The sequence below is a fragment of the Borostomias antarcticus genome (assembly GCF_949987555.1).
Source record: "Borostomias antarcticus genome assembly, chromosome: 1".
Lineage (NCBI taxonomy): Eukaryota > Metazoa > Chordata > Actinopteri > Stomiiformes > Stomiidae > Borostomias > Borostomias antarcticus.
This window is the reverse complement of record NC_140234.1, coordinates 5,549,938-5,576,869: the sequence shown is the minus strand read 5'-3', so window position 1 is coordinate 5,576,869 and position 26,932 is coordinate 5,549,938. Positions and strand designations below refer to the sequence as shown.

The 26,932-nt window shown below is 42.6% G+C and overlaps 1 pseudogene across 1 annotated transcript; it reads left to right on the top strand.

Annotated features, from left to right (window-relative positions):
* Window positions 1-19,496: 19,496 nt before the first annotated feature.
* On the top strand, window positions 19,497-21,035 carry LOC311329729 (5-beta-cholestane-3-alpha,7-alpha-diol 12-alpha-hydroxylase-like; annotated as a pseudogene). Its single transcript has one exon. The product of its transcript is annotated as a 5-beta-cholestane-3-alpha,7-alpha-diol 12-alpha-hydroxylase-like (transcript).
* The last annotated feature ends 5,897 nt before the right edge of the window (window positions 21,036-26,932 follow it).

The following is a 26,932-nucleotide window of genomic DNA, read 5'->3' as shown; positions in this document are numbered from 1 at the left end:
TCTCTACAGTTGTAATTGTTACAGGCTCTGAAACTGTTAATTGAGGGTTAAAGCTGAAACACTGTTTGGCGTTTAAGAGAAATTGTTTATGTTTCCAGACACTGTAAACATAGTTCTTGACAGGAGAGATGTGTCATACGTGATGACGTCACGGAAGTCAAGGTTGATCGAGGCAGTGATGCGGGAGCCAGCGAGAGTGATGGCCGCCTGTAATGGGAGCTGTGAATAAAAGTATAGCCGTATGCACACTGTTGTCCGGTTCCATTATTAAGTGTTAGCAGCCGAACACAACACTAGCTAGGTTTTAAGTGGATTAATTGGAAGGCTACAACATATTGACATCATGTTCATACAAATCAAAACATTCACTGATTTTGTGTTTTGTGGATGGGTGTATTGCTGTTTTGAAATAAATCATTTTCATCTGGATATGTTTCACTAATAGGATAAAGATGATCACTTAGAATAACTTTGTATTGACTGGTAATGGCTGTACACTTTCAGTATCCAAGTGGTTTCACACAATGGACGTGTGGGGGAGCATGTGGTGTACACTAAGAGAATGGTATTGACCTGAATGCTTCAGGTGGTTCACATTCATTTGGGGATTTATGGGTTTTGTGTTCATATAAGAGCAGTTAAAACAGATCAGTCAATTTTTGCCTTGAACACTATAAAACGGGGGCTCATTTTAGACCTAGAACCCGGGTAACCCAGGTGAGTTGTGGCTATAGGTGTGTATGGAGATGTTTTCCATCTGCTGGATGAACATAATATTGTCTTACCCATTCATTTCCTATAGCGGGTCATTTTACCCATTCAATTCCTATGGCGGGTCATTTTAAACCCAGAACAGCACCCTGATCAGCTTGGTCTCACACTACAACAACACAATCAGCTTCATCAAGGTGATCAATATTATATCTGCAACATGCATTTTCAAGTTGGCCATATAGAACTGCTTAACTAAAAAAGAACTGTACATGCTGACGAAATGCATCTCAGGCAGAGGTCTGTGCTCTCTGAGCGCTATTCTAGTTATTGTCATGTTTCTGTAACACTATTTAACTGGCCACCCGAAGACCTTCATCAACATGCAATGATAGCAGTCAACCACATAGTGGCGGTTTTGCACAGAGCTCAGCTAGGAGACCTCAAACTGCAAGCAGAGGATGCAGATTATCAGATTATAAACACTATGAAGAGTGAAGATGTTCTTCTGAAACACAGACCTAGGCCTGATTAATCATTTTAACTCTATTCACCTGTTCTCTTTATTATGTTGGAGATACTGTATCTATCTGTGGGTTCACTTTCAAACGAACACTTCTGAAGATGGAAACACCTGCCTCTCCATGTCCTTTTTAATCTGATGATCACCTGTTGTGACCTTAATTGACTTCTGCTTCATGCCTTTGGGTTTAGGAATGTCTCATGACATATTTAAGATATGAAGACATTTTAGGTATGAGGAACTGCTTATCTCTACATTATAGCTTATCTAATGATCATTACTTATCATATCTAACCTTAACTCCTCCCACTGCTGCTTGGACCAGTGGGTCCAGTTTGTTACATTCCTCATAGGGCTTCTGTTAGTGTGTTTTGGCTACTGTACTGTTCACATTTCTCCAAATTCCACTGGATTAAACATTGATATTCGTAAATAAATACATTGAGTGTTCCATAAAGTACGTTTTTAACATATGGATGGAGTTAATGTTTAACATTTAGTGCTAGTGCCTATTGTACTGTAAGTGGGGTACTGGGGTGCTGAGAAAATGTATTTGGTCCAGCATTAAGCTACTACAGTAGATAGGCCGTGTATCATACCAAAATATAAACTACACACATGTAGGAAGACAATACCGATATTATTTGGTCACTTTAGGTGGTACCGAATCTGGATAGGCCCCTGGACTAAATGGTTAGTTTGTAAACTGCCTGATCAGCCTTTTCTATCCATTTTGCATCTTTCAGAATGGCATATTATGCAAATTAATTGATTACTACTTCTAGCTACTTTTGGGAGAACCAACAGCTACCTCCCTTACAGAGGAGCTGGCAACACTGCACTTAGCACCCCGATATCAGTCAGTCTTTCATTGTTCATGGAGTTGCGCACTGAAATGTATCGATTTCAGTGCAGAAAAGTTGGCATCAGCTGTGCTTAGAGACAGGTCCATGGCAGGGTCTTGAAGACAACAACTTGTTAAAGAACGTAGTGTCTGGAGTACTCGGGTATCTGTTGTGCAAGGGGGAGGAGCACAGTCAGGGATGAAAATTAACTTTTTGGCTCACCTGCCAAGGGGACTGGTAGATGAAAAAATCCGCCGGCCAAGTATATTTTTTACCGGCCAAAATAATAAATTGCCTTTTTTGTCACATTATACATCTGTTTCAGTACTTTTCATTCAGATAATAGTTTTATGTTGAAAACATGCTTAAGGAAGAGGCCAAAGTAAAATTTCAAATAAAGTAGTTTAATTCGATGCCTAGAAACATTGCAATTCATAGAAATTCAAATATTCATTTCCATTCACTTCCACGGTGTAGAATTATCCATAACTAGCTAACCCTACACAAATATGAGATATAAATGATCCAAGCCTTCACCTCATGGTCTTTATGTGTTTATGAACAAAATACATATACTGTAACATATTCACAGCCTGTCATCATGTAAAGTTAAACCTGAGCTGGATGCAGGGGCATAGGTTTGATTTGAGCTTTGGTAGGGACACAATAGGTTGTTGTTTCACGTAGTCTGGATTGAATCTGGGTGGTGGCCGAATCAGATTAATTTCCGTCGCCACTGATTGGGCAATGTGACAACGAATGACAAGGTTTATCCACAAAACCTACATCTGTTGAGTCAGACTATAATCTCACCTGTAACCCTGATGCATCTCCCGCCTGCCTCTCCAGGTCCTGCCTTTCTGCTGCTTTTGACCCAAAAAATTCTAATGTCTTATCTTTTCTGGTCATAAAAGGGAAATGATTGACAATATCAAACTACTTGCAGACATGAAACACTCTTTTCCGTGTAGCCTACAGCCTATTCTGTGTAGCATATGAAATATGAACATAATTACGCTGGACTTGGACTGAATTGCATAAACAAACCAGACGTCTCGTCTCGTTTGTTTAGCCTGTTATGCAATTCAGTGGGCGAGTGAACCTAGCTAGTCATTGCTCAAACCTAGGAGTTTGCAACGGTTATACCAAAACTGATTTATTACTAGCTAAAGACAACTGTTATGACAACATTACAGCACCTCATCTCTGCCTCAGAAAACGTTTACGAGACCTAACGTTATAGCTAATACGTAGGCTACAGCTCTGACTAGCTGCACCACCAGCACTAACATTACATTTTACAGGCATTTAGTAGAACGCAAACTAAACTATTATCATTGATACAACTCTGTACAGAAAAATAATTGTCGGTCAACATAGTGTATTCCCTATTGTTCAATAACTTCAATCTTACTTCTGCTTAATCAAAATCCCCGCTGTTGCCGACAAAGTAGGCTACTGTACATTGAGGGGGGGAAGTAGGCTACTGTACATTGTTGATTGGATAGCTTGCTGAACGCAGCTGTCAACCAGGCCTTAATTCCCAACCGTTTTGCTTTCGCAAGTTGTGAATGGTAATTAAAAAAACTACAGTTTTCACTCTGTATTATTTTTGGTAGGGACAATTCGTGTTTCCGTGGCTTTGGTATGATGTCCATAGCGTCCATACCTAAAACTAGGCCTATGGCTGGATGACCAGTGAAGTCAGTCAAGGAGGAACCAGTACCGTCTTCAGAGTTTATAAGCTACATGACAAGCGATCAAAGACATCCCTTCTGAGCATAGGCGATTTTACCCTCTGAGAGTAGGGGGGGCAACATTTTGACGTGAGAAAAAAAAAAACAGTTCTGCCGTCCCGTCCCATCTATTTACAAAGAATGCCAGTTGTGAACAGTATGCTAAGAAATCCGAATGACAATTCAATATGTACAACGCATCAAACTTCATCTAGACACCACGAGCATGTCAATATGACTTTATGACCGAGCACTAGGCCATACCCAACATCAGGGGCGGAATGGGGAAATAATTCAGGCCGGGAAATGTAGCCCCATTCAGGCCACTTTTTAAGCCGGATCAGACCAGTGATGTTTTGATGTACTGTACAGTACATACAGTATATCTACATTATAGCCACGCTCCTTTCTCCACCAGTGCTTTTTTCACCTACAGTATTGATTGAGATGGAGAGTATGCTGTAAGCAGACATTTACACGCTGCTGTGTTGTGACCATGACAAGTAGCCTACAGTAGACATCAGCCTCATTGTCCCACACCCGATGAAATTGTACCAGAGCTCACCACCTGGGGGCACTCGACACAATTCACTTTTCTCCATTGCCAAGTATATTTTGCTTTGTAAAAAAGAAAAGAAAGGTTTGGTGTCTCAGTAACAGTATAGTGTCACGTCCTTATTTGGGGGTGGTCCGGGATTCAGCCAGTTGATGCAGCTGAAGCTGAGTGCGTCTAGGGACCAGACCCAGGAGCCTGAAACACACCCTACATGTGGCGTTGTGAGGAGAGGGCTCCGTAGTGTTCTGCTGAGCTGAGCTCTTCCAAGCAGGAAGTTGAGTAATTGTCCCAATGAGTTGCAGGGGATGTGAGAGTTGCAGGATTGGAGTGGAAAAGGGAAGTGCCTGGTTTCTTTACTCAGTAGTGTCAGACACACAACTTACACAAAACCCAGAAGAGGAAGTTATGAAATGAGGGGTGTGAGGACACCGCAACTCAAGTACAACTGAGAGCACAGAGCCCCATGAATGCATTTTGTGGCTCTGTGGGCGCTATGGCTGTCAACTGAGCTCAGAAATTATATTCGACCTTCTCTCTTTAATATTTTCAGATATTATATTCAATTATTATATTCGCCTCTATCTGGGCCCAGGCACATTCACACTCACGCACACACAGACATACACCAGTGTTTGCCATGTCTCTCCTATGATGTATTTTAGCCTTTCTTACTCTGAAAATGCAATTTAATGTAATTTATTGCTCTATAAATGTTCTTAGCCGTTAGACAAACATACTCCAGGAGCTTGCTCGATCATCTCGTTGAGAGGGGTCAGGGAAGAATTTTTACAGCTCACTTTTCCGACCCCCGGGTGATACTATTTTTTTTTTGCTTCCCTCTGGAATATATAGGGCAGGGACCTATGCCCACCTAGTTCTCTGTAAAGTGCATTGTGTTGCCTCTGCGTATGAAATGCACTGTACAAATAACCTTTGATTTGAAAGCTTAACATCACAACATCAAACTGCAACTGCCTGCTGGTGCTAGCTTCCTCGCCGATGGTGATGTTGCTAGTGCTAGTGCTAGTGCTAGTGCTAGTGTGCTAGCTTCGATAGCCTCTGGAGCACTTCTGCCTTCGATTACACCTGCTGCGGTGTCATTTCGAGTGGTAGCTTCTTCATTAGCATTGCCAGTTTTTTTTTTTTTTTATGAAGAAGTGGTCAATTGTTTTTATAGCTCTTTTCGCCATCGTGAGCAGGTTGGCTATAGTTGTAGCTTGTTGAGCACTGAGCAGTAGGCTACAGTCAGATCTAATTTTTTGAGGTAACAGATCAAACCGGAAATAGTTGAGCTGTGCCATTGGTGGATATATTTTTTGTTAAAGTTAGCCTTGTTTAAGTAATAAATACACTTTTTAAATGAATGATGACCTAACACAAACTGGTACAAACCACAACTATGTATTTCATAATTGTGTTAATTAGTAAAAAACAAATAAATAAATAAGAATTTGAGCAGAGTTGGGCTGGCCAATCAGGGGGGGCAATTGCCCCCCCTGCCCCCCCTGCCCCCCCCACTCCTAGTGCGCGAGGCTCCGCAACAGTCATGTGACTGAAAACTTTATTTGGTGCAGCGGGGGAGCAACACACAACAAACAGAACGCCGGTCTATGGCATGGATGTGGCGACATCGCACGCATACTTTATTACATGACTCTATTGGTACAAACATTTACCCGCCAGCGTGGAGGATAGCCTCCGAAATTTAGTCGCCAAATGGAAATTGGACAGGAAATAAAGATGCCAAGTGACTTTCAGGAAGTAGTGGAGCTGGTGCACAGAGCCTAATTTAGTCGCCAAATGGAAATTTTACCCGCCATTGGCGGGTGTTAATTTTCAACCCTGCCTGCAGCCCATAGATTACATGTTCTATAGGGTGTGTTAGGGTAATTATTTTCCAAAGTATGGTACAATGAGGTCTTGGGGCGGGTAAAAGGATCCATGATACGTTTTCATTTGCGTTTATGGTCTTCTAACGTTAGACTAGTCAAGATCCTGCAGTAGCCTATTCATATCTGCCTGGTTAGATTTCTATCTGAAGTTGGCTAGTTAATGTTAGCTGGTGTTATTAGCAAGCTGGCTGGATTTGGACCTGATCCAGGGCTCTTGTTCTTGTGCATTCCATTCATTTCAATATGAGAGGTGTGAACGGCCTATTGGTGGTATTTGGCGCAGCTGCACAGCGTCATGACCTCATTTTCATTGATGAAGCTGGATTCAATCTATCTAAAACCAGGCGTCAGGGCCCAGATGTTACAGGACAAAGAGCTGTTGTGAATGTCCCTGGGCAGCGTGGGGGAAATATCACCTTGTGTTCCTGAAAGAAGAAACAGTGTTTTGTGGTGTGTGGAAGCTGGTCTGTGAGCTTCAAGAATGTTAAGTTGGGGGAGGGGGAGAGCCCTTTCCACTAGCCCAGAGATAAGGAGGAGGAGGTCTGATGAGGTCATTTTGGCTGAAGTATGAGACTCATTGTTTTCTGACCACACATTTGTACTCTGATATCCCTGCTCAGACATACCTTGTGAGCTCACAATAAAATCATTTAAACATGCCTTAGTTTACGGAATATAATTACTAGATTGATTATCACCCTGCAAAAACCTAGATATGGCCTTTGAGGGCTGAAAACATTTTCAAGAGGTTCCTACATCTGCAAGGAGTTCTCCATCACCATGCCACCCTAGGTCCATCCAGTACTGCACACATGATCACGTTCTGAGGGGGCGGCAGCAGCTCAGGAGGTAGAGTAGCCGTCTGGGAGCCTCCAGTTAAATTCCAGCTATCTCCTCTGCTTCGTTGACGTGTTCTTGAGTAAGACACTAATTTATCCCGAAGAGCAGGCTAACACCAGCTGGCCACCATTGGTGAGTGAATGAGAGAAGATATTGTAAAGCGCTCTATGCTTTAGAAGTGCACTCCACTCACAATGACATATCTGGTGCTCTATATAATGCAGTTGTACAGGATGGAGCAGAGCAGCCCAGGTTTGTTGTCATGTGGGATAATGTTAGTTTCCACCGGGTTGCTCTGGTCTGGGACTGGTTCACCAACCACCATACATAACTTCACAGGTGGATACACCGTTACCCCCTTACTCCCCATACCTCAGTCCCATTGAGGAATTATTTTCACTTTGGTGTTGGAAGGTGTTTAATATTGGTTGATTTTCAGAAAAATATTGGTTTAATCTGATCCTGTTAGCTGTTCCTAATTATAATGATTGACCTCTGAGTATGGCTGTAGCTGTAGCTTTCTGTAAGAAATGGTGACCCTGGATGCTGAGGTGGGGTCAGTCCAGGGTTGGATATTGGGGGGGGGGGGTCAGTCCAGGGTTGGATACTGAGGCAGGCACACAAATGAACACACTCTCTACAGTACCTCTCTCAGGTTACACAATGTTTATTAAAAAGGCTAATGGAAAAAAAACATTCTGAAAAGGTAGGGTTAGAGTTTAAAATGCAGCTGTCCAGCCATCCAACCAACGCCAACAGTCACAACAAATACATTTCCATCCCAGTTTGTGTTCCATGTCTGCTGCGCATCCACTGCTTTTAAAATAATCTCGAATCCAAAACGTTAGGCTACTTATTCCAATCTAGATCCAATCTTCCAAAGAGATACAGTTGTAAGCCATGAACTCAACCAGGTATATTGGAATTCATTTAAACAGTCTCTTTGCAATCACCATTTCATCTACTTTGTGTTGCAGTATTTTTTGTTTTATTCTTTCATGTTTTTAAAGCAATCGACTTTGACCAAGAGGACGAAATTAAGTCCATCCATTCACCCAACGTCATCCTTGAGCGCAGCATTCCATAGGCCTATAGGATAAGGCCTGCCGTATTATTCAGTTCACCAAGGATCTTCCTCAAGTTCCTCTTTTCATTTTCTCCAGTAATCCAAACTCCATATCCAATTCCTATTCCCCAGAATATTATTCCAGATAAAACTGTATAACGTATTTGAGGGGTTCTTTTGCAAAAGCAAACATCTCCTTTTACTGGCCTAATAGGTAACCTAAATCATGTTTGCCCATATCTGTGGTGTGGTTTAAAATAGTAGGCTTATTCATCTCTTGATGGTGATGTTTGAGAACGACACCATGCGAGACAGACAGTTGGCATATTCGTAAAAACATTCACATACCCTGATAGATATTAATTATTATTATCAAGTCTCATCATAATACGGGAGATATCGTGAGGGAATGGATGAAGGACTTAAAACTAGATGATTGTAAGGACTATATATCAGAACATTTGGACTGTATTTGAGTATTGAATAGAGATATTATTGAAAAAGAAAAGGGCATGAGTGCTGGGAAGTTCAGACAGGTGTGATCAAGGTGATATTTGGTCAGGAACAGAAAAGGCTGAGTTGGGGAGTCTACCCACACGTGTAGCAGCATACCTCAATATATATCTTATATAGCTATAGCTCAATAAAAATATTGTAACTTTTTGCTAGTTACTTTTCTTTGAACAAGAGAATATTATTATTTGAGGTGTCTATTCTTATGTAGGTTATGATTTGAAGTGTCTACTTTTTGGGGGGAACATGTAAACATGGAATACAGTGAAATTCCTCCTACGATATTATCCGCTTGTCTGATTAACTATAGTATACAGTAAGACACTATGTAGCTCAAACTCGTAAATCATCTGTTTGATTGTTATAAGGTGAAGTGAACACAGAGTAACAATGTAACCCTATTCCTATAGTTTTTTTTTCTCAAAGGCCTCCGGATCTGCCTATTACACTAGAACGCATCTCCGGATTTCAAGCACCAAAACGTGGCTTGTCTGATTAACTATAGTATACAGTAAGACACTATGTAGCTCAAACTCGTAAATCATCTGTTTGATTGTTATAAGGTGAAGTGAACACAGAGTAACAATGTAACCCTATTCCTATAGTTTTTATTTCTCAAAGGCCTCCGGATTTGCCCATTACACTAGAACGCATCTCCGGATTTCAAGCACCAAAACGTGGCCCCGGACGTATCGATCTGCCTCCAGAAAAACTCAGTAGTGTAATCCAGTCCTAAGGCTATGGCTATGACTTCTCTCCTGTATGAACACAATGGTGTGTCTTTAACTCTCCTGACGTAGTGAAGTTCTTTCCACACTGGACACAGTGGTATGGCTTCTCTACTGTATGAACACGCTGATGTGTCTTTAAATCTCCTGACGTAGAGAAGTTCTTTCCACACTGGATACAGTGGTATGGCTTCTCTCCTGTATGAACACGCTGGTGTGTCTTTAAATCTCCTGACGTAGTGAAGTTCTTTCCACACTGGTCACAGTGGTATGGCTTCTCTCCTGTATGAACACGTTGATGTGTCTTTAAATCTCCTGACGTAGTGAAGTTCTTTCCACACTGGTCACAGTGGTATGGCTTCTCTCCTGTATGAACACATTGTGTCTTTAAATCTCCTGACGTAGTGAAGTTCTCTCCACACTGGTCACAGTGGTATGGCTTCTCTCCTGTATGAACACGCTGGTGTGTCTTTAAATGTTCTGACCTAGTGAAGTTCTTTCCACACTGGACACAGTGGTATGGCTTCTCTCCTGTATGAACACGCTGGTGTAACTTTAAATGTTCTGACGTAATGAAGTTCTTCCCACACTGGTCACAGTGGTATGGCTTCTCTCCTGTATGAACACGCTGGTGTGTCTTTAAGCTTGTTGACTGAGTGAAGTTCTTTCCACATTGGTCACAGTGGTATGGCTTCTCTCCTGTATGAACACGCTGGTGTTTCTTTAAGTCTCCTGACGTTGTTAAGTTCTTTCCACACTGGTCACAGTGGTATGGCTTCTCTCCAGTATGAACCCGCTGGTGTTTCTTTAAATTTCCTGACATAGTGAAGTTCTTCCCACACTGGTCACAGTGGTATGGCTTCTCTCCTGTATGAACACGCTGGTGTATCTTTAAATGTTCTGACGTAATGAAGTTCTTCCCACACTGGTCACAGTGGTATGGCTTCTCTCCTGTATGAACACGCTGGTGTGTCTTTAAATTTCCTGACATAGTGAAGTTCTTCCCACACTGGTCACAGTGGTATGGCTTCTCTCCTGTATGAACACGCTGGTGTATCTTTAAATATTCTGACGTAATGAAGTTCTTCCCACACTGGTCACAGTGGTATGGCTTCTCTCCTGTATGAACACGCTGGTGTTTCTTTAAATGTTCTGACTTAGTGAAGTTCTTCCCACACTGGTCACAGTGGTATGGCTTCTCTCCTGTATGAACACGCTGGTGTATCTTTAAATGTTCTGACGTAATGAAGTTCTTCCCACACTGGTCACAGTGGTATGGCTTCTCTCCTGTATGAACACGCTGGTGTGTCTTTAAATTTCCTGACACAGTAAAGTTCTTTCCACACTGGTCACAGTGGTATGGCTTCTCTCCTGTATGAACACGCTGGTGTATCTTTAAATGTTCTGACGTAATGAAGTTCTTCCCACACTGGTCACAGTGGTATGGTCTTGGCTTGTCTGTGTCTCTCTGTCTCTGGGCGGGAGCTGGGGTGAGGGGGGTGTTGGAGGTGGTGATATGGAGTGATTGAGAGGAGGAGTAGAGAATCTCTGGTCTGATCTGTCTGCTCGAGAGACGAGAGAGAGAGACGTAGAGGTTGTCATGGCTCCTCTTGAGGTGCTTGTTGAGGTAGATCTGGGAGGTGTAGGTGAATGGGCACACAGAGCAGGAGAACACCTGAATCTGGGACAAGTCTGACATCACTCCTGGGAGAGTGAAAGAGAAAGAGACAAACATTAAAAGGGATTCTCACACCTGTATTACAAGTGCAAATACTGTATAGAGTGTTTATACGTATGTAACTAGTGGGGGGTGAAACACGACGACACCACAACTTCAGATTGAGGACAGGAGAGAGAAAGATATGTTAGAGGTTCCTCTGGCTGAGCTCGAGTGAAGGAGAGCGACAGCGGAGAGAGAGGAGTGAGGAAAAGAAAAGAGGAGAAAGGAGAGAAAACAAGCATGAATACATTGAAGCCCACGGCAATAGCTACCTTAGATAGCTAGAGTAAGCTAGCACTCCTAAAGATAAGTCAAGCTACCATGTTCCATGGCAACTAACAGCATTCCATTTTGTTCTGAGCAAGTGTGCCTGCCTAATATTGGCAATTTGCGTGCCTCACAACAGCGATTTGCACAGGCACCATTGCAGTTCATGACATAGTGCCCTCTGTATCGTTGCATCCATGAGTGTCCTGAATTTCACGCTGTATGCCCATGTCTTGCCTGCTGGCTGGCACCATGGGAAAAAGACAGAGGAGAGGAAGGGTGGTAGAGGAGAGCTACTTGGACAGCGGTTATTATTATGACCAGCAGACCTCTTGTTCTTTCAGCTTTAAGGAAAGAGGTGGATGAGAGAGAGATGGAGAAGACAGAGGGAAGAAGAGTTGAGGACAGATACCTCTAGCGGTGCTCTTTTCTTCCCAGACGTAGTTGAAGGAGATGCTCTTGTATCTGTACTCCTGTCCGTACCAGACCAGCAGCTCCTCCCCGACAGCCAACAGCCGACAGCCGCGAAAAAGGATCCCTCCACGGTACTGAAACGCTACTAGGTTCTGCTCTTCCTCAGTACGGGCACAGTTCACATACCTGGGGGAGAGAGAGGGTGGTTTCATAAGAACAAACAGGTGAGGGAGGGAGAGACGGGAGGAAGGAAAGATGAAGGAAGAGAGGGAGGGAGAAAACCAAGTGGATGAGATGTAGGGACTGAATGTATGGAGGGAGGAAAACTTTCAAGACTGGAGAGATGGTTTATTTTGAGTGAGAGCAGCAGAATAGATTCTGGAAATATGAGAAATTAGCATGTGTTCATATTTCTTAACCTGATTGTAATGCCTGATTATTCTACAGTTTACACATGCAAAGATGGGTCCATCCCTGACACGATCTCTGAAAAGCCTGCCTATTGTTGTCCTGTTTAATTGTTCATGAAGTCTTTCCCTTAACATAGCCTTTTTATTTGCATCTCATTGTTTATAGGCCTCTGGATTCTAGTTGCTTCTCTATGAACTTCCTTCTGTTAGTTCTATCACAGTCCCTTAGCATCTCTGGATCCTGCTGTTTCTGTCTCTCTAGTGACATGATGTTCATATGCGCAGTTTGACTTTTTGATCAGGGGGGCAGTCAGTCCCAGCCTACTTCTAACAATATAGATTAGGCCTACTTCTATCAATATAGCCTAGGCCTACTTCTATCAATATAGCCTAGGCCTACTTCTAACAATATAGCCTAGGCCTACTTCTAACAATATAGCCTAGGCCTACTTCTAACAATATAGCGTGAGCGCAGCCAAATAGATTCTGGAAATCTGAGAAATGAGCATGTGTTCATATTTCTTCACCTGACTGTAATGCCTAATTATTCAACAGTTTACACGCGCAAAGTGGAGTCCATCTATTTGTAGGCATCTAGGTTCTGCTCTTCCTCAGTACGGGCACAGTTCACATACCTGGGGGAGAGAGGGGGTGGTTTCATAAGAACAAACAGGTGAGGGAGGGAGAGACAGGAGGAAGGAAGGATGAAGGAAGAGAGGGAGGGAGAAAAAGTGGGTGAGATGTAGGGACTGACTGTATGGAGGGAGGAAGGGAGGGAGGGAAACTTTCAAGACTGGAGAGATGGTTTATTTTGAGTGAGAGCAGCAGAATCGATTCTGGAAATATGAGAAATGAGCATGTGTTCATATTTCTTAACCTGATTGTAATGCCTAATTATTCTACAGTTTACACATGCAAAGAAGGATCCATCACATCTAGTGACATGATGTTCATATGCGCAGTTTGACTTTTTGATCAGGGGGGCAGTCAGTCCCAGCCTACTTCTAACAATATAGCCTAGGCCTACTTCTATCAATATAGCCTAGGCCTACTTCTATCAATATAGCCTAGGCCTAATTCTAACAATATAGCGTGAGCGCAGCCAAATAGATTCTGGAAATCTGAGAAATTAGCATGTGTTCATATTTCTTCACCTGATTGTAATGCCTAATTATTCTACAGTTTACACACGCAGAGTCCATCTATTTGTAGGCATCTGGCATGACTTGCACACGGTCCTCCGTGGGAGCAGTGAAAACAAGTGCCAGGGGAATGCTCAAGTCCAAGCCATGCCAAACATGTACAAATATTGGGATTGCGATACATTTCACAGGAGAGCATATTGAGACTGGTAAGATTACACCCTGTGCTTCCCGTCTCAGTAAAGCACATTTTCACTAACACAAATCCCTATCCATCTATCCATCCATCCATCCAAGTATGCATGGATAACTATCTGTATGTCTTCTATATTTTACTTCAATTCAAAGGGCTTTATTGGCATGGGAAACATACATTTACAATGCCAAAGCAAACATCCCAAAAGGTCACAGAAATGTTATGGTTGAATTGAATGAATACGTAAGTGTAATATTTACAAATGTATTTAAATGGTAACTTTAAAGTTTGTATGTACAGTGTGTATATGTATAGTGATCAGTGCGCTGTGCAGGGACACTGATTGAAGATTTTCAATCGTGGAACCAAGCCAACCAGCCATCTGATCAATCGTGACCACAAGTCTGTATGGTAGAAGCCATAGCGCGCCACAGACTGGAAGAAGAGGAAGAGGAGTATGCCCACATGATGTACAATATCGATGATGGAAAAAAGAGTAGAGTCATACAGAGAGCAGATGGCAGTGACTGGATGCAACATTGAGTTTGAAGTAGACACTGGGGCAAGCCTGACTATAGTGAATGAGAAAACATACAGGAAGATGGGAGGGGGGAAACTCCACCATACAAGAACAAAGCTGTATATGTACACCAGAGATAGTGTAGGGGTGCTAGGCAAGATGTACACACAAGTCAGTTACAAGGGGCAGACCAGAAAGTTGCCATTGATAGTGGTTAGAGGGGAGGGGCCAAATCTCTTGGGGATAAATTGGCTAGAGGCCATTAGGCTAGACTGGAGGGCCATTTTCAGACTACATACAGGTCAGCAGCAGGAGTTGAGTGAGCTACTCTCACAACACGGAGAGGTGTTTAAGGTGAGCTGGGCAGTTTAGTGGGAGCTACAGCAAAGATCTCTGTTGACCCCGAGGCCAAGCCAAGGTATTTCAAAGCCAGGCCTTTGCCATATGCCCTCAAGGACAAAGTTGAGACAGAGTTGGTTAGATTAGAGAAGGAAGGCATCATAGAGCCTGTGAGTTTCCGAGTGGGCCGCTCCCATAGTTCCTATACTTAAACCAGACAAAACAACTAGAATATGTGGGGACTATAAAGTTACCGTGAATCCAGTGTCTAAGACAGATAACTACCCAATTCCAAAAACTGAGGACTTGTTGGCAGTACTGGGGGGGGACCGAAATTCACCAAACTAGACATGTCTCAGGCATACCAGCAACTCCCACGGGATGAAGAATCTAAGAAGTTCACAACAATTAACACCCACCGTGGTTTATACCAGTACACCAGGCTACCCTATGGGGTGTCATCAGCCCCAGGCATAGGAGAGAGAAATATGTCTTCATGGTACCAGAGGTGGTGTACCTGGGATACAGGATCAACGAAAAAGGAATTCATTCCGTAGCAGATCAGTGTTGAATCTGGATGATTTTCAAAGAAATATTGATTTAATCTGATCCTGTTAGCTATTTCTAAATTATTATGATCGACCTCTGAGTATGGCTGTAGCTGGTGTGTTCTGTAAGAAAACGGTGTCCCTCTTCCATAGACTTGAGATAAAGATGACATTCTTAGGGCTGGTACATTCTGTGCTAAACAGCAATTGTTGTGGTTAGCGCCGAGGGGGCGTAGCTTATCTTGACCAAACAAGGCCACAGAAGAGACGAGAAAGACAGTCTTATCGGAGAAGAGACGAGGGGGGGGACACCCGAACCATAAGAACGTTGCAACGAGACCAATGCTTTAATTTGAGTTCAGACAGCATACAGAGAGGTCAAGTGTACATTAGACTTAATGCCATCGTCTTTTGTATGTTAACCCTTCTGGAATAAACAGCTTTTGATGTCGCTCAAATCCTGTGTTGGAGAGATTAATTTTGAATACATCAGAACAAGGAGACACTGGACTGTGTGGTATTGTGTGAGATTGGGGGCCGTCTTTAATTGTAATCAAAACACAACGCAGTATGAGGGGTGGAAGTAACAAATTAATAAATAAATATGTTGTCGATTAAAATGCAATTGAATTAAATGTGTGATCGATTAAAATGCAATCGAATTAAATGTGTGAATGATTAAAATGCAATCAAATTCAATTATTCATTAAATTAATCATTCAATTATTCATTAAATTAATCGTTTAACTGCACTTTTATCATTTGAGTGTGCTTTTATCATTAGGGGCCAGGCAGCATAGCTGCCGGAACCCTATTGTATTTGCCTATATTATTAGGGGCCAGGCAGCGTAGCTGCCGGAACCCTATTGTATTTGCCTATATTATTATTCTCCATCTTCCACTGAAGTCTAACTTCCCGTGGACAAAAAATCACCAAAATTTGCACAAAGCTCCAGTACTATACCCAAAGTCCTCAACCTGCATTGTAGGTCAATAAACCTGAAGGTGGCGCTACAGCAACAGTCTAAAGTTTAAAACTTAAAAAAAATCATAACAAATCAGCCATAGGTGCTATCACTGTAAAACCACCACGTGAATGAAGTCCCAAGTGAGACAAAACTTTCATACGCTTTGACCTTGCAGGAATTTTGAAGTCCATCACTCTGATTTCTTCATAAACTATAAAACCTATCAAACCTATCTCTTCCCACATTTTCTGTTCACCAAAATGTATCTACTGTATCTTCAGACTGTCCTTACCAAACGATCCTCACAGATTTTTGAAATATGATAAATAGAGCCCACAGAACTTCAAAAAGTTTCTGTTAACAGTTCTGTATACAGTTCCTATTAATTCTCGCCAAATCAATGTCTGATCATCCTCATAAAAAGTGACAACATTGGCCACATATCCAAGATGTAGTATGATTTTTTTCAGAATTTTTATCTCAAAAATTGAATTTTTTTAAAATATGTTTAATTCTGTCCTCTGAAACCAACACTTCATACAGAGAAAACTACGTTACCCACAATCCAACGCAAGCTCCACAAAACTGAGACATCGCTGTTGGCAACCCTACCCCACCCCCGCCAAGGATTACAATGACTTAAATCGATTGATTGGCAACTGACTGAGTACACAGCTGCTGAAGTTAATGTTCAATTATGAAAAAAAAGCTAACAAAACCTGTAACCCACATTTTTCAATCAATTAACACTAAAGTTGCTACACTGGATCTTCAAACTGTCATTCACAAACTCATTGACCAGATTATTGAATTATCAAAATTGATCTTACAATGCATCAAAATGTTTTACTTATTATTATTAATCTCCATCTTCCACTGAAGTCCAACTTCCTGTGGACAAAAAATCACCAAAATTTGCACATGGCTCCAGTACTATACCCAAAGTCCTCAACCTGCATTGTAGGTCAATAAAGCTGAAGGTGGCGCTACAGCAACAGTCTAAAGTTTAAAACTTTAAAAAATCATAACAAATCAGCCATAGGTGCCATCACAGTAAAACCACCACGTGAATGTAGTCCCAAGTGAGAACTTTCATACACTCTGACCTTGCAGGAATTTTGAAGTCCATCACTCTGATTTTTTCATAAACCTATCAAACCTATCTCCTCCCACATTTTTTGTTCAATTGACACCAAAATTGATCTACTGTATCTTCAGACTGTCCTTACCAAACGATCCTCACAGATTTTTGAAATATGAAAAATTGAGCCCACAGCACATCAAAAGGTTTTACTATTAACAGGTCTGTATACAGTTCCTATTAATTCTCGCCAAATCAATGTCTGATCATCCTCATAAAAAGTGACAACATTGGCCACATATCACAAAAGCAAACAAAACCTGTAAAAATTAATAAACATATCTCATCCCACATTTTTCAATCAATTAACACCACACAACTTGCTCCACTGGATGTTCAGACTGTAATTCACAAACTCATTGACCAGATTGTTGAATTATCAAAATCGAGCTTACAATGCATCAAAATGTTTTACGATACGATACGAATGTACAAAATTAACATTGGAATGTCAACTTTCTTGTTGTCCTCCTATTCGCTCGCTTATTGCTCCTAAACTTGTCGGAAATTGCCTGGCCCCGCCTCATCGCTGCGCAGCAGCTTTAATTAAAAGTGTGCTTTCATCATTAGTGTGCTTTTATCATTAGATTGTGCGTTTATCATTACAGTGTGCTTTCACTTTTATCATTAGACTGCGCTTTTGCCCTTTCCCAACACACACCACTAACGATAAAGCCTTTATCATTAGACTGGCGTGTGTTGTATGTGTCAATCACCTGACCACGCCCACAGGCGTACATCCAGGCTATCCTTGTCGATTGGACATGTCTTGATGAAAAATGTCATGCGCATCACCGCAGTTTTCAAAAAATGGCGCAGGCAGCCTTTGATGTGCAGGGTTTTATTGTAAATAAACTTCAAGTCTGTCAAGATCTTGCCATCAGCGGCCCAAGCGACGACGTTCACCTTTTCAACTTGGAATGGCTAAATGTTTTCTTGTTAATGCACAAGCTAGCGGAGTTCAAATAAATCCAAGGGTGGTCAAGCTAGTAGCTGATGCTACAAGCGAACTTCTAACGTTACAGCTAACTGAAGCCAGTTTTTCCCATTGACGTACATGCAGACAGACGTGGTTTAGGAGGGAGACCACGTTTAAACATTTCTCAGGAAACGTTGGAGTGGTTTGTCAATTGCGGCTATTCCGCCTTTGGAATAGCTGAATGCCTTGGAGTACACCCCAATACCATCAGACAGTGGCGATTCTAGACCTTTTTGACTGGGGGGGGGGGGCACAGAGATATGCCGGAGTGGCAATTCAGTTGTTTTTTCTGCATGCGTGCATGTGAAGAAGCAAAACACACGTTCCCAAAGCACAAGTCATACCTACAAGCTATAATGGCCTAAAGATTTTTTTATTTTTTTTATTTTTATTTTTTTACAAACTGTATATTTCCACCCACTACAGGAATCACAATAATTAAAACGGTTTTAATAAACTTCACTGTAAGCGCCTACCATAATTTGTACTCACTGGTTCCCCAGCCTCCTCAGCACACACATCACAGGAATGGTCCATAATTTGTCATGTTTTGTGATTGAAATGTCAAAATCATGACACCAAACAAATGTAATCAAGTGTCCACTGTCCATAATTTATTATTTTAACATGGTACCTCCATATTTAGGCTACATTCAGAAAAAAAATAATCAGATCACATGTCATTCAGACAGTTTATGAACAACAATACTGCAGCAGCTGATAGATTAGACTGGTTCTAGGCTACATACAGTGATGTGCACAGCCTGCATGTAGAGTCACCATCTCCATCCAAAAGCAAATGTTAAAATGAAACTGTTCATTGTCTGAAATTAAACTAACCACAATCTCATTGACATGATCAAGGTAATTAAATATGTTTACCAATGGGAAGTCTGGAACTAGAAGGATTTTGCCTACCCATGTGTAAGGCTGGAGACTCCAGCTACACATCCAAGATGGCTCTGGCTGTCATCCTTATCATCACTACAAACAGTGCTGGCTGCTGTCTTACATTTGAATGCTCTGATTTATTTTCATACTGTAAATAGTTGCATGACACATCACTTTATAACACATTTCAGGGATGATAACTCATCTGGGATGAAAAAGGTGACAAAGAGCAAACCCATACACAAATCAAACAAATGACCAATTTTGGATTAAAAAACAGCCAATTCATCCCCTCCACCCACCTTTGAGTGAGTAGCAGCTACTACTATCAATCTGATGACAAAATGGAGTATCATGCAAGTTCAATTCTAGTCCCACTCCCATGACAGGACAGCAGATTACCTTAAATTTAGCCTAGCAATCAGAAAAACTTTTAAAAATTTAGTCGCCAAATGGAAATTAATTTTCAGCCCTGAGCACAGTGTTTGACTAATACAAAGGAATATGAGCTGGAGAACAGATTAGCTCTGCGAGTAGCACAGGAGAGGACGATGGGCTTTCTGCTGCCATTCCTGCTTGCTCTGCTAGCCTTCCTCCTTGGAGGACTCTATCTCCTGGGGACCTTCCGCCAGAGGCGTCCCGGGGAACCCCCCTTAGATAAGGGACCCATTCCTTGGCTGGGCCATGTCCTGGAGTTTCGCAGGGATACTGCAAAGTTCCTGGAGAGAATGAAAAGGAAACATGGGGATATTTTCACAGTGTCGCTGGGGAGCTTTTATTTCACATTCGTCACAGATCCATTTTCCTTTGGGACTATTGAGAAAGAAGCCCGCACAAAGCTGGACTTTTACGAGTTTGCGAAGTATCTAGTTTTGAAAGTGTTTGGTTACCAATCCAACATCGAAGATGAGCACAAGATGTTGCAGATATCCAGCAACAAGCACCTGATGGAGGATGGTCTGGTGGTCATGAGACATGCCATGATGAATAACCTTCAGAATCTGATTTTGCACAGTGTGGGGGCAGGCGAGGACCATCACATCTGGATGGAGGACGGGCTTTTCAACTACAGCTACAACATCGTCTTCAGGGCGGGCTACTTAGCTCTGTTCGGCAATGAGACCCCCACGTCCTCGGGGAGCCTGGAGAAAGCCTAGGAAGTTGACAGAGTAGAATCTGAGGAGCTCTTCTCTGAGTTCCGGAAGTACGACCAGCTGTTCCCCAAGCTGGCCTACGGGGTGCTGCTGCCGTCGGAGAAGATGGAGGTGGAACGTCTGAAGAGGCTGTTCTGGAACACGCTGTCGGTCCAGAAGATCAGCACCAAAGACAACGTCAGCAGCTGGGTGCGTGATCAGCAGGAGATTAGGGAGGAGCTCGGCATGCAGGAGTTCATGCAAGACAGGTATATGTTCCTGCTTCTGTGGGCGTCCCAGGGTAACACGGGGCCGTCAGCCTTCTGGCTGCTCCTCTATCTCATGAAGCACCCCGACGCCATGAGGGCGGTCCGGGCGGAGGTGGAGAACGTGCTGAAGGAGGCCGGGCAGGAAGTGAGGCGTGGTGGGCCGCTCGTCGACCTGACCCGGGACATGCTGCAGAAGATGCCCGCCATGGACAGCGCCGTGGAGGAGACCTTGCGTTTGACCGCCGCCCCCGTCCTCACCAGGGCCGTGCTCCAGGACATGAGCCTCAAGATGGCCGACGGACAAGAGTCCCACCTCAGGGGAGGCGACAGGGTGGCCCTCTTCCCCTACACCACCGTTCAGGTGGACACAGACATCCACCCCGATCCGCTCACGTTCAAATATGACCGTTTCCTCACACGAGACGGGGGCAAGAAAAATGATTTCTACAAGGGCGGGAAGAAGCTGAAGTACTACAACATGCCGTGGGGGGCTGGAATCAGCATGTGCCCTGGTCGTTTCTTCGCCACCAATGAGCTGAAGCAGCTTGTTTTCCTCATGCTCACGTACTTTGACTTTGAGTTAAAGAATCCAGATGAGGAGATCCCGCATATTGACATCAAGCGCTGGGGCTTTGGGTCCATGCAGCCAACTAGAGACATTCAGTTTAGGTACAGGCTGAAGTTTTAGGTTTGAAAGCACACTTAGATGTTAATCTAACCAAACTCACAGTAGTGAGTGAGTATTTTAGGTGTAATTTGTTTGAGCGCACAACATGTCCTGATGAAGACTGACGGGTCGAAACATGTTGACTTTTTAAAATTATGTAAGCCTGATACATTAAAGTCGCACTGAAGTGGAAAAAAGCATTCTGTCCAATTTTGGTTCACATAATTGATCATAGTGTTCACCTATTCAACGATGTATGCCAAAAAAAATACAAAATTCTACTTTTGTTGTAATCATATATCAAAGTATATAATTTCTTACTTCCTGCAAAACGGTAGGTCGCGTGCAATGACGACATGAGGTACCTTAGATTTTAGGCCAATAATCTCACGACATCCACCAGTCAATCAACGCTATCCTTCTATACATATACACCTCTAAACATATGTCCCACCCTCACAGCTTGTTTGCATCGGAAATACGTAAAACTACGGAAGTTAGATGATCTCAAACGTCTGTTTCTGTGCGACTTTAAAGGTTTTTTAACATTACCACTTCCTTTCCGAATACTTATTCTGAGTGCCTGGATCTACTTTTGTTTTTGGATATTGCCTCCATTCCCAGTGATCCAAGAGCACCAACAACACTAATGGTTTATCTCACTTTTTGAGCACCTTGTTCCTCCCTGTTGTCTAAACTCAAAGTAGCGTTCATCATTACAGTAGGTTATGCTTGAAATGTTGCCATATTCAATAATAAAGTATTTTAGATCATCATGTTACTGTGAAAACTGTTATACGTAGATTTACTCATATCTTATCATCTTTATTATAACAGTATTAAAAACTGAATTTCGATAAATTAGATCACCATTGCAATAAACATTTATACTGAACATATGAATGTTTTGTGTGAGCCTTCCCCAAAGGGAAACAGCCTATAAACCTTTAATGAATGTATCCAAATGACCTTTGTCACCTATAAGTATGCTCTAATCCAGGGTTTCCCGACCTGGGGTCCAGGCCCCCCTTAGGGGGGCGTCAACAATTGCAGGGGGTGCGCCAGGCCTCAGACAATTTGAGGCCCTAATATTAGCTAGACAAATATTTGTCAAAGAATCATGTTATTGACATGTCACACAGCAAAATACATGATTATATCTGATGAAGGGCCAAAAAGCCTTGTATGTACGGCACTACAATATCATATAAATTCAACAAATTAATCAGAGACTATTAATCGTGTCAACATTCATATTCCTGCTACATTGGCGAAGCACTTAATTGTACCCTAACTTACGCCTGATGTAATTTGCACACACAAACATACACAGACTGGACGTTCACACCGATTTGGGGGGGGGGGGTCAAATTCCATCAGGTGTAAGTGGGGGGCTCTGGGGAAGAAAGGTTGGGAACCCCTGCTCTAATCCATATTGTGACACTGTTCGACAGTGTATAGCAGGCCACCATGGAAATGGAGAAAAGTTAAATCTGGTGTTGTGATCTGAGGTTGTTTGTGGTTGTTTCTGGCACACAATACATTTCACACTTCATCTACCATGTCATGAAAATGACATTTTTTAAATCATGAACATTAGAGATTTATTGAGCAAGAATGTGCAGTGAATATGAGGAGAGCATGGCTGGCTTCAGATAGCTCTAAGTAAAAAATGATAAATGTCGCAGCTTATTTACACTGTAGCAATCCTGGATGAACATATTAGTAGCACTACATACTGATGAAAATGTATGGAGCTGGCTGTTATCAAGAAATGTCAATCTTAACACTGTAAGCTGTTTCTAATTTGTTGTGTGTGACTCCTGTGTGACCGTCCGAGGGTTTCTGGAGAAGGAGGTCACGCCAGGGGGTCACGTTGATACTCAAGGGGGGTTCTAGGCAGGGGACGTGTCTCCACCTGACAGATTTACATGTTCCCTAGGCCAAGGGTGACATTCTTTCATGTGATGTACAAACACCGACTGTTTAGATACGGGGGCGCCAGGCGCCTCATCCTATCTTCAGTGCAAGGCCGTATTTCGAGAAGAGAGAGAGACAGCTTTGTAAAGAAGGACGGAGGGGGGTGTGGGACACCCCCCCTTCTCCAAGGGTTAAAACCACTATTCAGTTTGCATGTGCTTCGATTTGGGTTCAGCCAGCGTCCAGACAGGTCATCTGTGCATTAGACATTGCCATGTTCTTTTGTGTGTTATACCTTCTGGAATAAACCGCTTTTGCTCAGACTCAAATCCCGTGTTGGAGAGATTCATTTGGAACATCTGAGAAAGGAGACACTGGACTGTGTGGTATATTTGGAGATTGGGGGTCCGTCTTTTATTGAAAACAAGAAAACACAACGCAGAGCTAATCAAGGACAATAATAAAAGACAACGAGATTCAACAATACTGTGATGGGAATGAGTTGTGGGACTCTGGACTGAGCATGGATTCACTGATTGACTGAATTGAACACAGGTGGGACTGATTGACATGTAAGCAGACAACAGGCTGGTCAGATGAAGAGATGTAAACAAAATGAAGAAACAGTAACAGCTACAAATAAATACATAAATAAGTTTTAAAAAATCATGTCACAGCACAATGCCTGAGTATGTACTGTACATGTATTAGCATTTTTATTCTGCATCCCCCCTGGGCTTGAACTCTTGTTGAGTTACCTGCCATGTGAGAAGCCATAGATGGTTTCATACTGACTTAAGCAATCACAAGGGCTGCATGTAACTGTCACAGGTGCATTGAGGTTTCAGCAGTTTTCACAAAACCAAAGACTAAACAATAAAACCACGGTATACACTCGACAAGTGAAGAAGAAAAGACAGAGCTTATAAACTTACAGACTTACAAGATGGCACCAGAAACACAAGGGACTATGCACAGCTACAGCAAATGGAACAGACAAAGAACAAGATGGGAGCTACTGTACATGTAGGCTAGAAATACTGTACACATACTAACGAGGCAGATGGAAACCAATCAAACAATCAGTGGCACAGGTCTCTCAATCAGAGCCAATTTAGCCAGTTGTAGTCCTAGGTCCGCTAATGGGGCGGGGTTGCCAACAACAACAAGTACTGTACACATGTAAACATGTTGTCCCCCACCCATTATGCATGTTCCCTTGTGGTATCAAGCCCCCTGCTTCTCATTAGGTGTTTTTATACAGAGATCCCACTTTATTGCCCTGTAGAAGACCCCTCAATTTTCCAAGTGTGTATCTCTGCAGGCCCAGAGACTTCCAGGGGGCGGGTCAACTGTCAATCAATTTCTACTTTGGCCAATCAGAGACTGACAATCGTCTTGTCAATCAAAAAAATCATTTCACCTGAAACGGTTGTCAATCACCTTTTAATTTTGCGAATCGCCTTTCTCTTAGGAGAAGGGGCATGGTGGAAATAACGCTAGCTAGTTAGCTAGCTGTCTACATTGACTTAGTTTGCTAGCTTGCTAGTTACGTAGGCCTAATGCAATTTGTTATGGAGTTAGATTGACTGGATTACATGACTGTGTGTGAGAGAGAGATTATATTTTTAATGCAAATCATGTAGTTTGAAAGACGTAATCCATCAACCTCCCTGATAAAAGCCTTACCAAGACTCCCCTTGTATTCTCTTAGTAGGCCTATGATCAATGTAATGGCTTGTGGGTAGAGGCTAGCAATGGTCTACACTAGCCCAGGGGCAGGGGAGCATCACTAGCCTACTGATCCATAGCCAGGACTGGGATGCCCTCAGTGGAGGTCCCAAGTCAGTCTTCCAGTCATTCAGCCAGCCTGTCAGTAGATGTGCTCTACTTGTATTGATTTGTTCATACACTAGTATTCCAGCACGGGTTATGTTCTTGAATGCTTCTGGTGACTAGCAGTTCTCTTAGCAACCTAATTTAATCCCTATCACTGTTTTCAGATCCACATAGGGGAAACATATGGCTGAGAGAGGATTGTGGAGGAAAATCAACAGTACCACACACACACACACACACACACTTGCATAACCAACCAAGCAAGTTCTACCTTTCTATACCACAAATATAAGTTTAAGAACCTAGGATACATACAGCCCGCCTAAGGGGGTTCTAATGTACTGACCTCCCGGCACAGGCCTGACCCTGCTGGCAAGCTGCCTTGGTCCTAGCCAAGGAACAAGCGTTTCAGCTTCTGCTCACCTGTATGCAGCTTATACCATGCTGACTGGCCTGGACTAGTCACCACATCCACAGTCTAGCCAAGTTAGAGATACCCTTGTGCATTTTACAAAACAAGTGTCATACAATTAAGGTCATCATTTGTGCAGCATGTGTGCTGTAAGTGTAAAGACAAGATACAGATACTTTTCTCCAGGTCTTATTGAATAGCTTGTAGACCAGACTGAAACACTGGGCTGACAGTTCAGTTGTACAAGGCGGACCTGGGAGACCATTCAGGACACCTTGTTTGGGTCGAGGCTCTGCTTAGTCTGCTGGCCCAGGTGAACTATCAAACTGGATGTACTGACGCTGAGAATGGAGACACACACACATGACACAGCTGGCCGACACTTCCTGCACTCTAAGAGGTTAGGGTTAGGGCTAGACTGAATGTAGGTTGGCATAAAATAATACATATTTATTTTTAAATGGATGGAAAGATGCTGCCCATGCCTAGATCTTTATGTCTCTTCAGCATGTCTGTTCTCACCCACTGAGGTCCCATCACCAAACGTGAAGCCTCGGATACAACAATAAAACAGGGGCAGATAATGAGAGATAGAGAGAGAGAGACAGACAGATATGTAGACAGATGGGTTAAAAATTAGAACAGTTAGTGTTGTGATCAGACGGTACAACCAAAATGTCACCTCAGTGTAGTGATGCAGACAGAATTATGAACACCTGCTCCTTGCTTAGAAGGAGGTTATCATCTGCCCTCTGAAACATTCAGGACCAGGGCCGTACGCAGGATTTTTGTAATACTTTTGTCCATGTTGGTCTCCTCCCGTCACCTCTCCTCCACTGTGGTGTCCATTTTCATCTCCTGTCCACAAATTAACAAAACATAAACATAAGCTATAAACACACACCCACCCACCCACCCACCCACCCACCCATCCATCCATCCATCCATCCATCCATCCATCCATCCACATTATTTTTTAAACTGGCCAGGATCTAACTTAATGTAGTGTCTCTTTGGCTAACATCAGGTATCTCACCTCTCATCTCTATGTCCTCTCCTCCTGTCCCCTCTTCCACTCTCTTATACCTCTTGGTTTCCTGTCAACAAATTATATATTTTTAACTGAACATAATCATGCATACTGTGTATATTTATACACACCTACATACCTGTCTATTTGTTTATCTATATACAGACATACAATTTATCCCGTCAATGTGCTTTTCCCAGCATGTTAAGTAAAGAGTAGGCAGTGTACCACCATCATCACCTCTTTCTTTTTGATCTTGTCCTCAACAGTTCGCTTTCCAAAGCTGAACTTTGTTTGATGAAATCTTTTCATCTTCTCCCTCTTTCCCCCTCTCTCTCTCTGTCAGTGAAGAAAGCAAACACGGTCAACTGTTATGTGAATAACGGCCTCTGCTATAGTTGCAATGGAAAAGAGGGGGCTTCATTTCAACATGAATTTCAACCATTTACACGTCATTGACGATTTATCAGTCACAGACATGCAACGTGCCAACAGTTGACTTGTGTGATTTACACTGTTCCTGAAGTACTGTCTGACAATAGGCTCTTTGCACAAGCTCTACTACTTCCTGAAATTCTACAGGCATATTTATTTCCTGTCCTGTACTATTGGATGGAAGTGATTAATCAGGTGTGCGGCACAATGGTATAGGACAGGAAATAAGGATGCCTGTAGAATTTCAGGAAGTAGTGGAACTTGTGCAAAGCAAAGAGCCTA